The following is a 15219-nucleotide window of genomic DNA, read 5'->3' as shown; positions in this document are numbered from 1 at the left end:
CTAAGGCCGGTGGCCCCTTGGCGGTGAAATATATGTAAGATTCTAAGTCAACGCAATCGAAGGACACGGCCATTTATGTCATTTGTTTTGATACTCGCAAACTCACTCATCAAAAATTATGAAATACCTCCCGTTGGCCTAGAATCAAAATATAGGCGCTCAGTCCGCAACCGCGCGACCTCTACGGTTGCCGGTTCGAATCCTGCCTCGGGCATGGATGCGTGTGATGTCCTTAGGTTAGTTAGGTTTAAGTAGTTCTAAGTTCTAGGGGACTGATGACCACAGATGTTAAGTCCCATGGTTCTCAGAGCCATTTGAACCATTTTTTAGAATAAAAAAAAACTTGGCAAGAAGCAGGGTTTTACAGTACAAATAAAGGAAAAAAATCCAAAAATTGTGAATCTGTAATCATATGCAAGAATTTTTTGTCATTTGTTATCCTACTTCACACTTAAAACATTGTCGAAAGTCTTTGAATTCCCGGGACCTGTATCTTGCCAGTATCAATGACGATGACAGGCAAAACCGTCGAGATTCTCGATTCCAACGATGGATGAACGTTTTCGAGTATCAGTGTCTTTCATATGAAACCACTGATGCTCTTGCAAGACAGAGACATTTTGTGATACAGTGAGGTACTTCTACGAAGTAATGCATTGTAGCAATCGCGTACAGCGTTCAAATCAACAGTCGGCGCTATTTTGCTACGTGGTTGTAGGAGACGGTGACATGCGGTTTTCCTTTTCACTGACAGTGAAAGTAATATATCTAAATTATTGTAACGTAAATCTCAGTTTGTACTACGGCTTTTACGATTATTATCGAAATGAAATCACTGAGACATTATGCACTTGTAATACAAAATTTATGAAATTTTAGGTCGATTTTTGTTCTTTAGGACTATAATCGTTGTAATTTCATGGAAGTTTCAAGATGTGGTATTTTGTCTAGGGAAAATTCGAAATTCCTTTGAAATATGGCACATGAAATGACAGGTGACTGAAAACTCTTCGTCCAAATGATGCCAAAGTGAAAACACCGCGGCTGCGCGGAGTGGCCGAGCGGTCTTGGCGTCATGTCACATACTGCGCGGCCCCTCCGACCGGAGGTTCGAGTCCTCCTTCGGGTATGGGTTTATGTGTGTTCTTAGCATAAGATAGTTTATGTAGTGTGTAAGACTAGGGACCGATGACCTCAGCAGTTTGGTCCCAGAGGACTTTACACACATTTGAACGTTTTTGAAACCACTTCCTTAACACAACACCGCTTGCCAATTTAATTTTCTCTTCTCTGCTTACTGTGATAATAAAGACTAATTTTGTGAAGAATTTTACATTTATATTCCAAAGTGAATACATTTTCTTAAAACAATTAATTGTTTACTTTTTGCTAATTTCTTCTTGTATTCGTTGCTTACCATGATAATAAAGACCAATTATGTGAAAATTTTAATATTATATGCTTTTTCATATCGTTGAGACCCAAAGGATTAAACAGCGATGGAGAAGGAAATCTAACGCTATCTTTTAGTAGGAACCATTACAGCACTCGCCTTGAGGAACTTTTTGGGGACCTAAAATAGGATCACCGAATGAGGATTTAAATCCCGCTCCTTCAAAATACGGAGGCTCCAATTAGACGCTGAGTTACTACGCGCTGCCTGCGAGTGCAGAGGGAAAAGAAGACTAGAAGAGAGAGTATCTGAAATCTGCTGCAGTAGACAGATTAAGAGACACTAAGACACAGCACGCAATCAAGATGTGTTTGAGTAAAAGTAGGTGAAATTCCACAGAAAGGTCTTTAGGAAAAAGGAGGGTGCGAGTTGGGTGGACCTCGTACCAAACATTTGTCTATTGTGCTCTGGTTGTCACGGCACTTGGCATTATTTCCTCCTGCCTGTCATGGCAAATCGCTGGCGAGGTGAGCCAGGTGTTAATCTAGCGAGAGCTAAGCAGGAAGTGTGGAGTGACAGTTACGGACTGGGGTCGGCGGACGTGTTGTGGCTATCGCGTCAGTGTGTGATTCGCGGCCGATCCGATGTGTGGCTATGGAGCCCTGGCTTGCCTGTTATGTGCTAAGGCGATCACGATATCAACAGGATTCCTGGCGGAAGATTGTTCTCTGGATATACTGTGGAAGTGGCTGTGCGCCGGTGGTGCTCTGTAGTAATACTATTTTACAGCTTGTGGAATAAGGCGTAAAGTAGAAGCTATTGTGAAGAAGATAGTGCTCTGAGGTGTTGCAAAACTGTTTTCCGGGAATTGTCAAGCTCCAATAAAGATGAAGCATTGGGGTCTCCATAACGCGCTCAATTTTAGTCTGTTTCATCTCGCGTATTTTACTATGGTTTGGTCATGTACCAAAAGGTCATGATTTGTTGGAACCGATATAATGTGATGTGATGAAATTTAGCTAAATAGGCCAGCCTATCAGCGGCGACATTGGAGAAGACAATACTAAAAGTAGTATCTCGATAAACTTCATCTAATCCTTCTTGAACTTCTGCATTGCTAAAGTTGTCTATTTTAACGGTGTTCAAGTCAGTATACATTTGGGCATCGATCACCTTTAACAGTTGAAACTAGTGAGCTGTTACAACTTGACTCTTGGGCAAGATCTAATTGTGTTAGTTTATTGCTAAGCTACCCATTGTATACTGTTTTCTGTCTCTGAAGGTAAATTTATGGGACTGTGCTAAAGTAAACCTCATCTGAGAATTAGAAAAAATTTTTTGGCTTCATTTAAGGGATCATTTGCATTTGAAATGTCTGTGCTCAGGTGGAGAACTGAGTAGAATGTGATTGTGAGTTGTGTAATTGAGTACATGCCGTTTTCATGAATGTGACTTGTAATCATGCGGAACAATGTGTGCTCACGTAAACCTATGTGTTGCAGAAATTTGCTTAGGCGACGTTGCTCCACAACCCATGTCCGATAATAGGGAATTGTGATGGCCACCCTTTTATGGCTTTCAAACTGTGAATGTTGATTGATATTCAGAGTTCACATCCGATTATGATTCTGAAGTAAGTATTTCTTTTATTAGTTAATTTTGAAGATTTTATATTTATCTATTTAAAACAAATATGTTGTATTTAAACTAGTATCCAAGCGAAATCAATCGCCGCTCCATCCTTTCCAAAGTTCCAGCATCCTGTCACACAAAAAAGGGGTGACATCGGGCTAGGTTCCTACGAACAGCATGCAGGGCAGAGCTGAAGAAATCGGCACAGCACAAAAAGAAATGAACAATCACACTAATTACTCAAAAGTTCCTATTTTACTGTGTTGATTATTCGTTTACTTTGAGGTGATGGAAGCCATGGGATACCTCTTAATGCCGTGTCGGACTTCTTCTGCCCGGTGTAGTGTAGCAACTCGACATGGAACGGACTCAATAAGTCGTTAGGAGTCCTCTACAGAAATAATGGCCCGTACTACCCCTACAGCCGTCCATAATTACGAACTGACCTCTCGGTCATGTTCCATAGATGTTCGACGGGAGTCATGTCCAGCGATCAGGGAGTCCCAATCATTTTCTCGAATTGTCCTAAATGTCGTGAACAATTGTGGGCCGGTGATATGGATAGTCATCAGCAAAATTTTCATCGTTATTTGGGAACATGATGTCCATGAATGGCTGCAATCGGTCTCCAACTAGTCCAACATAATCACTTCCAGCCAATGATCGGTTCATTCCATGTAAACACAGCCCACACCATTATGAAGACATCACGAGTGTATTGTGCCTTCTTGACAACTTGTGTCCATGACTTCGTGAGGTCTGCGTCACACTCGAACCCTACCATCAGCTCTTGCCAACTGAAATCGGGACTCATCTGTCCAAGCCAAGATTTTCCAGTCGTCTAGGGTCCGACAGGTATCATCAAGAGCCCAGGAGAGCCGCTGCAGGCGATGTCGTGCTGTTAGCAAAGGCGCTTGGGTAGGTCGTCTGTTGCCATAGCCCATTTACGCCAAATTACGGCGCACGAAGCTAACGGATACGTTCGTCGTACGTTGCACATTTATTTCTGCGGATATATCACACGGCACTGCTTGCCTGCTAGCGATGACAACTCTAGATAAACACCGTTGCTCTCGGTCGTGAAGGTTCTCGGCCACTGCGTTGTCCGTGGTGGGAGGTAACGCCTGAAATGTGATAATCTCGGCACACTCTTGAGACTATGAATCTCGGAAAATTGAATTCCCTAAAGCTTTCCGTAATGGGATGTCCCATGCGTCTAGCTCTAATTACCATTCCGATTTCAGAGTCTGTTCATTCCCGTCTTGAGAACATAATCACTTCGGACAACTCTTCACACGAATCGCCGGAGTACAAACGATAACTCCGCCAATGCACTGTCCTGATCTTGTGTACATGACACTACTGCTATCTACATATGTGCCTATCGCTATCCCATGACTTATCACCTCACTGTATTTTGAGATAAAAACTCTGGGGCTTCCATCCTCGGGGTTGCGTAGAAATTCCGCGACGTTTCGATCAGTGTCACCATCTTTATTTTATTATTAAGCGGTTAGTTCATTTTGTCCCCTTGCCAATTATTAAGCTACATCACGACAACAATTGTTACGCACCAGCTACATAACTTTTTGTTGCGTTCTTTGGTAGATGATCATCTTATCCAGTACTTCCGAACTGCATGTACATCAATTATTGTGTGTATGATTCCAGAGCCGCTGTAATTTTCTTAAAAGAAGTCTTCTTCCTGCGTAGCTTTTCATTTATGTTGAAATAGTGATGCAGCTAAGGCATAACGTTTATTTGTGATGTTGCCTGATAAGGCTCAGAAAGGAAAAAAATTAACTTATTGCTACTATTTATTTTAAAATAAAAGCGTGAAATTATATTAGCTTTTTTGGATAGTTTCTATTTTCCCTTTTTTAGTCATGGCTGAAAAATTTGTCTGAAGTCTAACATTTTGTTGACAGACAAGTAAAGCAAAAAGCAGTCTTCTCGGGCACTTGAGCATATTAATAAGTGTTAAGAGGAATTCAAATTACTTTGGGATCAAATATGGTCTTGTTCCAACCAGTTACCGCCTCCAACATACAAATAATAATCGTCCGTACCTTATCATCTGGAATGACACACACACACACACACACACACACACACACAGAGACAGAGAGAGAGAGAGAAAGAGAGAGAGAGAGAGAGAGAGAGAGAGGGGGGGGGGGGGGAATGGAAGGATTCAACATCTCTCTTTTTAAGAGAGAGAGGGGAGGGGGGGGGAGAAATGGGAGGAGGGAGGAATTACGAAAAATTCAACATCTTTCAATCTTTTTCAATTCAATGTTATCTATATATTGCTTCAGCAGAATGACGTTACGTCGGGCCGCACAATACTGTCGAAGAACGGTTCGAAATAGGGTGAGTTGATATCAAAGATTTTAGCTTTATATTAAAACTGCATGTCCTGTACTCGATTTGGCTCCGTGTCAGTTCACTGCACTTCCTGTGCATTCTTTTACAAACTACCAGAAGATAAATGAGTACAGTAGACCAGTATTGTGAGCAGCAGGTTTTACGGTACTTGCTGACCTCCATTCGACATTCCGAAGGCGGCTGTAAGCAACAGCCAGTTAATCAAATTAAGGTCTCAGCAGTGTCGCAGTTCCAGAAAATCTCCATCACCAGCTATATATCGTAATGTCTGTTTTCTAGAACACTTTCGATTTCTTACTTCTGACATTATATCACACTCTGGGCGATTTTTCCTCTTTACCGCACACGTTATATGTCGTATTACCTCAAATAACACCATTCCCCTTATTTTCACGTAGACTCGCAGAAACTGCTAGAATATGAAGCATGTGTTTTGTTAATGCATTAAAAAAGTGTACCTGGCTGTGGGTTAACCAACAAATCAGTTGCCTGAAATTTCAAATTGCTGGAACTCGCAAAAACAACAGAACCATTAGCAGCATTATCCAACACACGCATGTAAACATACGCACGCACGAGCGGACACGAAAACAAATTACCTAATGATTGTAGCTCATTTTCAAGTACATTTCTACAGGTCTAGTACATAAGGAAATTTCGGCACCTTAGTACCGTAGCAAGCCTCCAGAAAGGATAAAACAAAATGGCGCACCACAATCATAAGGAGGAGTATCGCGAAATAATTCGTTTCCGACGTTTGAAGGGAAACAGCGTTGAAACAATCTTCAGTGTCCGACGGTGACGCGTATTCCCCGCCTACATCGACTATCAATACGAAGAATACGTCAGAGATAGTGGCGGTTATCGCTGGAACAACCGGTTTCCGGTTGCATCGTTTCTTTTTTTTTTTTCACGCACGTTTAACCCGACTTAAAACTGTTCAAAATAACCTGTTTCTGAAATAACCGATTTTTGGGTTTTCATTCCTGTTATTTTCTGTAATAAACGTAGAAATCGAAAAAATAGTGAAAAATTTTGACTCCGTTTCAAGATGCACAGAATCAAAGTATTAAATTAAATAGGCAAATAAAAGAAAACTTAGTCTGCCCGCCTTTCGCTGCTTTTGAAGAAAAATGGTAAGTGGGCAAACAAAAAGCGGTCAATGTGCTACTGATCTTAAAGTTTTCGCAATTCTGCTCAAAAATACACTATTTGGGCATTACGAATTGATAGCGATAAACCGTGAAAACTTGGGCTGGAGAACTTTGTTTTTTCTTTTTTTTTTTATAGTAATTTGGCCGTTTTCAAGGGCTACAAGCATTATTTAGCTACAGGCAGCAGAGCAAGAACTTCCCATTTTTATTGTCTAGTATGAATGAACTGCTGTTACGGTTTTAATTTATTATTGTTAGTATAATTTTCACGCGTGTAAATGAAGCAGGCGAAAAGGAATACAAAGGTCTCAAAAATAAGATCGACAGGAACTGCAAAATGGCTAAGCAGGGATGATTAGAGGACACATGTAAGGATGAAGAAGCATATAACATTAGGGGTAAGATAGATACTGCCCACAGGAAAATTAAAGACACCTTTGGAGAAAGGAGATCCACCTCAGATGGAAAACCAGTCCTAAGCAAAGGTGCAAGGAGTATATAGAGGGTCTACACAAGGGCGATGTACTTGGCAGGAATATTATGGAAATGGAAGAGGACGTAGATGAAGATGAAATGGGAGATATGATACTGCATGAAAAATTTGACAGAGCACTGAAAGACCTAAGTCGAAACAAGGTCCTGGAAGTAGACAACATTCCATTCGAACTACTGACAGCCTTGAGAGAGCCAGCCATGACAAAACTCTTGTATCTGATGTGCAAGATGTATGAGACAGGCGAAATGCCTTCAGACTTCAAGAACAATACAGGGTTATTACAAATGATTGAAGCGATTTCACAGCTCTACAATAACTTTACTATTTGAGATATTTTCACAATGCTTTGCACACACATACAAAAACTCAAAAAGTTTTTTTAGGCATTCACAAATGTTCGATATGCGCCCCTTTAGTGATTTGGCAGACATCAAGCCGATAATCAAGTTCCTCCCACACTCGGCGCAGCATGTCCCCATCAATGAGTTCGAAAGCATCGTTGATGCGAGCTCGCAGTTCTGGCACGTTTCTTGGTAGAGGAGGTTTAAACACTGAATCTTTCACATAACCCCACAGAAAGAAATCGCATGGGGTTACGTCGGGAGAGCGTGGAGGCCATGACATGAATTGCTGATCATGATCTCCACCACGACCGATCCATCGGTTTTCCAATCTCCTGTTTAAGAAATGCCGAACATCATGATGGAAGTGCGGTGGAGCACCATCCTGTTGAAAGATGAAGTCGGCGCTGTCGGTCTCCAGTTGTGGCATGAGCCAATTTTCCAGCATGTCCAGATACACGTGTCCTGTAACGTTTTTTTTCGCAGAAGAAAAAGGGGCCGTAAACTTTAAACCGTGAGACTGCACAAAACACGTGAGGATTCTCTACCGCCCAGATTCGCACACTGTGTCTGTTCACTTCACCATTAAGAAAAAATGTTGCTTCATCACTTAAAACAAGTTTCGCACTGAACGCATCCTCTTCCATGAGCTGTTGCAACCGCGCCGAAAATTCAAAGCCTTTGACTTTGTCATCGGGTGTCAGGGCTTGTAGCAATTGTAAAAGGGTAAGGCTTCTGCTTTAGCCTTTTCCGTAAGATTTTCCAAACCGTCGGCTGTGGTACGTTTAGCTCCCTGCTTGCTTTATTCGTCGACTTCCGCGGGCTACGCGTGAAACTTGCCCGCACGCGTTCCACCGTTTCTTCGCTCACTGCAGGCCGACCCGTTGATTTCCCCTTACAGAGGCATCCAGAAGCTTTAAACTGCGAATACCATCGCCGAATGGAGTTTGTCTCACTGCGCTCTCGAGCGCTCTGGCGGCAGAAACCTGAAGTGCGGCTTCAGCCGAACAAAACTTTATATGAGATTTTCTGCGTATCTGTAGTGTGTCGTGACCATATGTCAATGAATGGAGCTACAGTGAATTTATGAAATCGCTTCAATCATTTGTAATAGCCCTGTATAATTCCAATTGTCGATAATAGCAGAAAACAAGCTAAATTCAATAATATAGTAGAACACAAATTCTTAGCCAGAGCAACAGAGGCGCGAAAGTGACCGGACGCAGCCACTATTTACCATTTGTTCTGCCAACATGGGCAGGCTCTGCAGCATCACAAGACTCGGAGTAAGAGAGGAAAAGTGACCTTTGAACACAGTGTGGAAATATCATGCGTGTACGGCATGCAGGTGTCACGTGCTCCTTCGTGCTCAGCTCCGCCAGTGTACGTAAAGGTAGAAACTTCCAAATGGATGGGGTCGTGTGCAAAGACGGCTACAAAAGGACTACCCACCCTACTGAAGGGTCGTTATTGTACAATCGTCGGGAGGAGGTTAGCTAGTGTCACTATGTGACAGGGGCTGGACTTGAAGAAACCGATTTAGTAGACACTTCGGCCGGCACGCTTTCCTTTGCACCACGAAACTTAGGAAGTCGGCCGTGCCCTTTCAAAGGAACCATACTGGCATTTGCCTGGGGCGATTTAGGGAAATCACGGAAAACCTAAATAAGGATGGCCGGAAGCGGGATTGAACCGGCGTCCTCCCGAATGCGAGTCCAGTGTGCTAACCACTGCGAGATAGACTTGTACATAGGGAATATGCCAGGGGGTGCTTTCAGTAACAGTAATCTTGTCTCTCGCTTTGATACCTTCCTCGGATCCCCGAGATTTCTGCCGAGTTCCATACTCTAACTCACTCAATAACCTACTTTTCAGCCAAGCAAGCGAAGAGCATGCGGCCCACTAGCAGAAGTTATCCGCGACATACCTTTTCGGTGAGTACAATGACGAGCATTCGTGCTTCCTACTCCCTCTCAGGACTCACCAGTGGGACTCGACACAATCCCAAAGAAATCAGGTATTGACAGATGTGAAAATTACCGAACTATCAGTTTAATAAATCACGGCTGCAAAATACTAACACGAATTCTTTACAGACGAATGGAACAACTGGTAGAAGCTGACCTCGGGGAAGATCAGGATGGATTCCTTTGAAATGTTGGAACACGTGAGGCAATACTGACCCTACGAATTATGTTAGAAGATAGATTAAGGAAAGGCGAAACTAGAGTTCTAGCGAAACTTCCTGGCAGATTAAAACTGTGTGCCCGACCGAGACTCGAACTCGGGACCTTTGCCTTTCGCGGGCAAGTGCTCTACCATCTGAGCTACCGAAGCACGACTCACGCCCGGTACTCACAGCTTTACTTCTGCCAGTATCTCGTCTCCTACCTTCCAAACTTTACAGAAGCTCTCCTGCGAACCGTGCAGAACTAGCACTCCTGAAAGAAAGGATATAGCGGAGACATGGCTTAGCCACAGCCTGGGGGATGTTTCCAGAATGAGATTTTCACTCTGCAGCGTAGTGTGCGCTGATATGAAACTTCCTGGCACGGTTCGCAGGAGAGCTTCTGTAAAGTTTGGAAGGTAGGAGACGAGATACTGGCAGAAGTAAAGCTGTGAGTACCGGGCGTGAGCCGTGCTTCGGTAGCTCAGATGGTAGAGCACTTGCCCGCGAAAGGCAAAGGTCCCGAGTTCGAGTCTCGGTCGGGCACACAGTTTTAATCTGCCAGGAAGTTTCATATCAGCGCACACTCCGCTGCAGAGTGAAAATATCATTCTAGAGTTCTAGCGTTTGCAGACTTAGGTAGAGCTTTTGACAGTGTTGACTGGAATACTCTCTTTTAAATACTGATGGTGGCAGCGGTAAAATACAGGGCTCTAAGCACTATGGGACTTAACATCTGCCGCGTGGAATTAGCCGAGCGGTCTTAGGCGCTGCAGTCGTGGACTGTGCGGCTGGTCCCGGCGAAGGTTCGAGTCCTCCCTTCGGCATGACTGTGTGTGTTTGTCCTTAGGAAATTTAGATTAAGTAGTGTGTAAGCTTAGGGACCGATGACCTTAGCAGTTAAGTCCCATAAGATTTCACACACATTTGAACATTTTTGAACTTAACATCTGAGGTCATCAGTCCCCTAGACTTAGAACTACTTAAACCTAACTAAACTAAGGACATCACACACATCCATGCCCGAGGCAGGATTCGAACCTGCGACCGCAGCAGCAGCGCGTTCCAGGCTGAAGCGCCTAGAACCGCTCGGCCACAGCGGCCGGCCTAGAATCTGCGATACAGTGTGCCGGCCCTGAGCTGTCAGAGGAGAGGAGTGGTGGAAAGGACGTTCCAGGGCGCTATATGGCCATTAGCGGCGGCGGGTCGGCTCCGCTGGCGGAACGGATGCGAGCAGACAGCGAGACAGCGCGGCGGGCAATAAGGAAAGGCCTTGGAGCGCTGCCCGCTGCCCGCATCGCCCACTACCTGTCGGTCGTCTGTTGTTTTCCGGCGCTGAGGACCGGCCGGGGCGGGCCGTGTCACGGATCTGCCGCGCCCTCGCCGGCGGCCGACACCTTGTCCGACCACCTCAGTACAACACAAGGTGCCAGACCACACCACACCAGACACCTGGTCCCATTTCCTCCTGGTTACACGTAACGGGCTTCGCTGATATAAGGTCCAAGCGAATTTTTTGAGTCATCAACGTTCTGACTCGTTTGATGAGGCTCTCCACGAGTTTCTCTACTGTGCCAACCATCTCAATGCGGCACTGGCAACCTACATCCTCAATTATTTGCTGGGTGTATTCCAATCTCTGTCTTCCTCTACAGTTTTTGCCCTCTACAGCTCCCTCTAGTACCATGGAAGTCATTCCTTGATGTCCTATCATCCTGTCTCTTTTTCTCATCAGTGTTTTCTATAAATTCATTTCCTCGCCGATTCTGCCGCGAACCTCCTCATTCGTCACCTTATCATCCCATCTAATTTTCAATATGTCCGCCCCGATAGCTGAGTGGTCAGCGTGACGGATTGCCGTCCTACGGGTTCGATTCCCGGCTGGGTCGGGGATTTTCTCCGCTCAGGGACTGGATGTTGTCCTGTCTTCATCATCATTTCATCCCCATTCGGCGCGCAGGTCGGCCAATGTGGCTTCGACTGTGACCTGCACCAAGGCAGCCGGACCTGCCCCGCAAGGGGCCTCCCGGCCAATGACGCCAAACGCTCATTTCATTTCCATTTTATTTTCAACATTCTTCTGTAGCACCACATCTCAAATGCTTAGATTCTCTTTTCTCGCAGATCACGTCGCACTGCCATATAACGCTGTGCTCCAAACGTAAATGCTCAGAAATGTGTTTTTTTCAAATTATGATCTATGGTTGATGCTAATAGACTTCTCTTGAACAGGAACGCTTCTGGCAGTGCTGGTCTCTCTTTTATATCCCCCTCACTCCATCCGTCATAGGTTATTTTGCTGCAATGGTAGCAGAAATCCTTAACTTTATCTACTTCGCGATCACCCATTATGATCTTAAAGTTTCTGCTACTTCTCATTACTTTCGCCTTTCTTCGATTTACTCCCAATCCATATTCTGTACTCATTAGACGGTTCATTCTAAGATTTCTTCACTTTCACTGAGGACAGCAATGTTATCAGCGAATCTTATCATTGATAGCCTTTCGCCTTGAATTTTAACCCCACTCTAGAACCATTCTTTTATTTCCATCATTGCTTCTTCGGCGTGTACGTTGAACATAAGTGGCGAAACACCGTTTCCCTGTCTTATATCCTTTTAATCCGTGCACTTCGTTCTTGGTGTTCTACACTTATTGTTCCTTCTTGGTACTTCTACATATTGTCTATTACAATGAAACGAATACTCCTAGCTGCATACAGGCAACGGGGACAGTTGAAAATGTGTGCCCCGACCGGGACTCGAACCCGGGATCTCCTACTTACATGGCAGACGCTCTATCCATCTGAGCCACCGAGGACACAGAGGATAGTGCTACTGCTGGCACTTCTCTCTGGCACGCCTCCCGTGAGACCCACATTCCCAGCTTATTGTCCTGCACTATATTCATATTCCTTGGTTCGCACAGTAAAGGACAGACGAATAAAGACTTTTGGTTTCAAATCACTTAATTACGCCAAAAGATAATTTTTCTGAAGCTATACTATACAGAGGTTCGACGGCTAGAGCGGAGTGAACCTGTCCAAATAACAAAGAAACTCGCCAGACAGCTGTGCAATTACGGAAGTTATTCTGTTTTCGCTTCCAGATTCGGCAACTCAGTATGCCATCATTAGGCCCACTTCAAAATGAAATCATGTCAGTGCCAAGAAGTATTGACCATATACTCCTTATCACAGAGATGATTTCTTTCTGAAGTGGACCTGAAGTATATGACCATATACTTCTTGGTTTGAAGATGGCGTACTGATTTGCCGAAACTGATGGAGAAACCAAATTAAAGTAAGTTCTCAAGCTGCACGGCTGTTAGGAGAAATTGACCACCGCTGTCCCACGTCCACAATGGATCAACAGAGACTGATATTGAGCTGTGGTTAGACGCGATCTCTGCCGGCCACTGTGGCCGGGAGGTTCTAGACGCTTCAGTCCGTAACCGTGCTGCTGCTAAGGTCGCAGGTTCGAATCCTGCCTCGGGCATGGACGTGTTTGATGTCTTTAGGTTAGTTAGGATTAAGTAGTTCTAAGTCTAGGGGACTGATGACCTCATAAGTTGAGTCCCATAGTGCTTAGAGCCATCTGAACCATTTAGACGCGATCTCTGGAAGAAGGTAGTGGAACTCACTTCGTCTACGTGTTACGTCAGATACGCTCGGCCAGAAGAGTCTTTAAGCTTCTGATCCCTACTATATTTATAAAGAGATTGTTATGTGACCCACCCTGAGATAGTAACATCCCACCATCTTATGATACTGAAGAGGAGTGCAGTGCCAGCAGTGAGCGGATGAAGCCGTGTCCACGACGCTCGTCCGTAACGATCGGGACAGTAATTTTCACTAGTGTCGCCCAATATAGGACACTTAGCAGGCTTCGAGAATGAAGAGTCAGTTAGATGGAAACTTGTAAACGGGAAGGAGTGGCAAAAGTACCTCCATGAAATGCAATCACTTCTGAACTCAAATAACTCCACCCAGTTTCCTAAGTAATCCTACCGAATTACGCGCTCTGCACCACGCGAAGCTTGCTTCTCAGCCGCTGCCAGGGAATCAGCAGGCGGCCCACCACCAGTTAACCTCACAGAATTTCACCATGCGATGTAAGGTCGCTTGTCACGCACTGAGCTGTCCTCCTTACTCTCTCTCAGCACACGACAGTACTCTGTTTACAATCAACAAATGAGTCACGAGGTTGTGCACAGACTATATCCCTTTTGTTTGGATTTTGCACCGATGAGCCAAAACCTGTCCAAATAACAAAGAAACTCGCCAGACAGCTGTGCAATTACGGAAGTTATTCTGTTTTCGCTTCCAGATTCGGCAACTCAGTATGCCATCATTAGGCCCACTTCAAAATGAAATCATGTCAGTGCCAAGAAGTATTGACCATATACTCCTTATCACAGAGATGATTTCTTTCTGAAGTGGACCTGAAGTATATGACCATATACTTCTTGGTTTGAAGATGGCGTACTGATTTGCCGAAACTGATGGAGAAACCAAATTAAAGTAAGTTCTCAAGCTGCACGGCTGTTAGGAGAAATTGACCACCGCTGTCCCACGTCCACAATGGACGTTTAACAGCGTGCTCGGCCATTTTTCAAACACATTACAGCAGCGATTCTATTTTAAATTCAACAAGTCATTGATAGATTTCCAGAAGTACGTGGCAACAGGTGTCTACTCACAGGTCAAGCAATTCCCACAAATTACGGCACGGTGGTTCGTGGCCACGCAGCTTAAGCCCCGTATGTGTTCCAGTGAGTACAGATCTGGCGCGTCTGCTCGCTAAGACGTCATTGTGAGTCTAGTATCATGCTCCTCAAACGACTGCAGCACGATTCGGGCCTTGCGTCGCGGGGAGTGATCTTGCCGGAAGATGTCATCGCCATCAGAGATGACTTCAACTACGAAGGGATGCAGGTGGTCCGCAATAATGTACACGAAGTTCATTGCTGTCACGGTGTCTTGGAGTACTGCCGCAGGTCCCCTAGAAGTCCAACTCAATGTACCCCACAGCGCAAGTCTCCTCTTGCCGGCCTAATCCCTAGAGCGGTGCACGTCTCCAGCAGCGATTCGCCTGGATGAAGACGTGTAAGAACCCAACCATAGACCTGGTGTAATAAGAAATGCGATTCATTCTGAAAGGCGACACGTTACTATTGATAGACGGTGAAAAAAATGTGTGAGATCTTATCGAACTTAACTGCTAAGGTCATCAGTCCCTAAGCTTACACACTACTTAACCTAAAATATCCTAAGGACAAACACACACACACACACACACACCCATGCCCGAGGGAGGACTCGAACCTCCGCCGGGACCAGCCGCACAGTCCATGACTGCAGCGCCTTAGACCGCTCGGATCGACGGTGAAAACTCAGCGATGCTGTGCCCACTGACGATGTAGTTGGGTTGACTCCGGAACAAGTAGGGGTCGCGTGATATGGAACTCTATGTTCAACAAAGGCCTTTGAGCGGCGTGCTCCGAAGCACTCATACCTGCACCAGCATTGCCGTCAAATCTGCCACAGATCGCTGCCAATGGGAGTAGACCTAGACGCCGAACTATTTCTCGGCCTCCACATACAAGGAAAACGAAAGAAACGGCTCGTAATAGGTAAGGCACTGTTCTCC

General features: G+C 44.8%; 1 protein-coding gene and 1 non-coding gene across 2 annotated transcripts in view; both read right to left on the bottom strand.

The window, feature by feature from the left end:
* Positions 1-15219, bottom strand: part of LOC124594650 (RING-box protein 2) — a 514996-nt gene that overhangs the window by 22906 nt on the left and 476871 nt on the right. The gene's annotated exons all lie outside the window — the stretch shown is intronic.
* Positions 12315-12388, bottom strand: Trnat-ugu. Its single transcript has one exon. It is a non-coding gene; the product is annotated as a tRNA-Thr (tRNA).

This window comes from Schistocerca americana, chromosome 2, assembly GCF_021461395.2.
Source record: "Schistocerca americana isolate TAMUIC-IGC-003095 chromosome 2, iqSchAmer2.1, whole genome shotgun sequence".
In the NCBI taxonomy this organism is placed as follows: Eukaryota; Metazoa; Arthropoda; class Insecta; order Orthoptera; family Acrididae; genus Schistocerca; species Schistocerca americana.
Note: the sequence above shows the minus strand (reverse complement) of the source record. Positions and strands in the feature narration are given on the sequence as shown.